The sequence below is a fragment of the Tribolium madens genome, unplaced genomic scaffold (genome assembly GCF_015345945.1).
Source record: "Tribolium madens isolate multiple individuals breed KSU strain unplaced genomic scaffold, Tmad_KSU_1.1 Scaffold_11;HRSCAF=98;Tcas5.2_LG3b, whole genome shotgun sequence".
Lineage (NCBI taxonomy): Eukaryota > Metazoa > Arthropoda > Insecta > Coleoptera > Tenebrionidae > Tribolium > Tribolium madens.
In genome coordinates, this window is record NW_025400975.1 from 4,932,212 (window position 1) to 4,935,523 (window position 3,312).

A 3,312-nucleotide genomic window follows, 5' to 3' on the forward strand; every position below is an offset into this window, starting at 1 on the left:
ATTTGTCGTATCAGAGTGTTGAGGACGATGAAGTTTTGGTCTACCTTCTTTATTATAGCTACCAATAGATTGTGGATTGCCATAATCTTCTTTATTTGCTGAAGGTATTACAGGATCATTGCCACTTGCTTCATTTATCGTATCAGAATGAGGATATTTATTGTGTTCTTTATTTGCTGGATATTTTACGGAATGATTTTCTTCATTTGGTTTGGCAGACGAAAGATGAGGACGTTTTGGCTTATCTCTATTGTGGTCATAACTTTTAATGGGATCAAAATAGTTATCGTTCCCTTTATTTAYTGGTGGTTTTACAAAATTATCATCACTTACTTTACTTGATTTATCTGAAAGAATCGTATTGTCATAATTTGTAATGGGATTTGGATAAATGTCGTCTTCATATATTTCTGTTGGTTGTACGGAATTATCATCATCTGTGTCACTTGTTTTATCAAGCAGAAAGCGATGATCTTTTGGACTACGGTTATCATTGTCTATGCTATCAACATTTGGATGGTTTTTCTTTTTCTTATTCCCACCAGTAAAAGCACCAAGTTTTGCAAGAGTTTTGTCATTTTTTTTACTTGGTTGGTTAGAGGGATCACGATGACTGTTTGGTCCACCTTTACTATCAGTAACAGTAGTATTTGGATAACCACCGTTTTGCGTTTTTGTTGTTGGTTTCGAATTATTAACATTTTCTTTACTTAATTTATTAAGCAGATGAGAAGAAGGTAGTTGGCCGCCGGTATCAGAGCCGCCAATATTAATACCTGGATGTAGTGTTTGAGTGTTTTTTATGGTCACAGATGTGTCATTTTTCTTACTTGATTTCTGGGGATATTTAGCATTTTCCTTATTTGCAGTCAGTTTCGAATTATCGACACTTTTTTTATTAGATTCATTAGGCACTTGTTGACCACTATTAACACTAACAATATTTATATTTGTGTTTAGGGATTGTGAGTTTTCTATTTTTACTGATGTTTCGTCACTTTCGTCACTTTCGTTACTTTCGTCTTCTTCTTCACTGGATTCATCAGACTGAGAAGAAGGTTTATTATTCTTTTTATGTTCTGGTGGTTTTGTAGTATTTTTCTGATTTTCTTTTAAATTATTGTGTGGCTTATTTGGTAGTGTTTCATTAGGTTTTTTCTCGCTTGGTGTTTCAGGCTTGTGAGGAGTTTTTTTTTGTGGATCGCTCGACGAGTTCACAGACTTATGAGGCTCTTTTACTTGTCGTTGATTACTAGGTGGAGTAGTTGTATGTATAACAATTTTACTACCTTCATTTGGTTTTAGAGTACTTGGATGTACAAAAAAGACTTTGTCTTTTCGTGATGGTAGATTTTTTTTTACTTCTTTAGTAGGTAAAGTAGTTGGTTGTATAAAAATGTTACTATCATTGTGTGGTTTTAGTGTGCTTGGGTGTTTGAAGAAATCCTTTTTGTTTGGGTTTAAAGTGCTTGGGTGCACAAAAAAAACTTCGTCTTCYTTTGGAGGTAGATTTTTATTTACTTCTCTGTTGGATAGAGTAGTTTTTTCTAMATAGGAGAAATTTTTGTCTTTTATATTCAGTGGTGGTTTTTGAATATTTGTGTTACTTTTTTTGTAATCAGTTGGGCCACAGTCGTTATCCTTTTTATTATTTAAAATTCCTGAAAGTGGTGTAMGTTGATAATCTTCATAAAACAACGTAGTGACTTCATGTGAGTAAAAAGAATTTTCTGATTTTTGAGACATTGTAGAGGTTTCTTCCTTTTCCATATTACTAGGTACAGTAATAACATTTGAAAAAAGAAAATCGGTATCTTTAAAGTCTAGTCTGTTATCCTTTTTATTATTTTTTAATGATGGTACTGTAGTATGTTCAGAAGGAAATCCTGCTATTTCCGTATTTTCATCATCTCTATTAGTTTTTGATGACCAAAGCGTTGTTTTTTTTGCAGATGTGTAAGTAGGTAAAGTACTAGCCTCTATAAAATAATCCTTGTTTTCTTTAGGGTTTGGTACWGTTTTACTTGAAAGAGTACTAGCTTCAGGTGAAAATACAGTATTTATCTCTGTTTCGATTGAATTATTGGGTTTTGTAACATTTCGTTGCTTATTAGGTTTAGGCCTAAATATTAATTCATTTAGAATGGTGGGAATTCTGTAATCTTTTGGTTGTTCCGGACGTTTCTCAAATTCTTTGTTTGGTGGCGGATTCATAGTAGACTCTTTGTTATCAAAAAGTTCTAAAGTGTCTGCGCCACTTTCTATATTATTAGGCACTGTACTTGAATCATAAAATTGAAAATCAATTTCTGGCGATTTTGGTTCCTCAAATGTACTTGGCAGAGTACTAATTTGAGGTGGAAAAAGAATATCTTTTTGTTCTTGATTTAACGTTTCTCGTTCTTTATCTTTTTGTGGAGCACCAGATGCAGGCCTTTTTGTTAGGTTGAGTTTAGGTCGAAATATTACATAAGGTTGAGAAACAGATTGTGTTTTTTCAGTTGATTTTAAGTCACTTTCAATTTCACTCTCTGTAGAGGTGTGTAAAGAACTTTCTTCAGTTGACACAAAAATATGTTCGTTGTCTGAATGTGGTACTTCTTCACGGTGAAAATAATTAGGAATAGTACTGAATTCAAAAAAWTGGGAATCTTTTTCTGGGTATTGAGGCACTGTAGACAATTTATTAGCATATGGAGGTAGAGTACTGACTTCGGGTGTAAAAAGAATGTCTTTTTCTTCTTGATTTAACGTGTCGTGTTTTTTTTCATTTTGTGGTATGCGAGATGTAGGCCGGAAAATTGTATTTTCACTGTGTTCAGGTTTAGTTTTAAATTTAGGTTTAGGCCGATATAACGCAAAATTTGGTTCACCACTGTCTCTATTATTTGTTGATTTTAGAATACTTTCATTGCCTGGATCTGGCACTTCACTGTCTGTACTAGAAATAGTACTATATTCAGAAAATTGAGGATGTTCTTCTGAGGGATGAAGAATTGTAGTTGTCTCACTTTCAATGTTGGCTTGAGTACTAATTTCAGGTGAAAATAAAATATTTTTTTCCTCCCGATCTAACTTTTCACGTTCTTTTCCTTTTTGTGGTGCATGGAGAGGAGGTCGAAAGAAAGTACTTTTAGTTGGTTTASGTTTTGGTTTAGGTTTAGGTTTAGGCCGATATATAATTTCAGGCTGAGAAATAGATTGTGTTGCAGATTCCATGGCGTTGGGTGTAGTAAGTTCAAGTAACGTATCATGTAAATTGTCGATAAGTGTGGGTGGAGTACTTTTTTCAGGTTTTACAAAAATATTTTT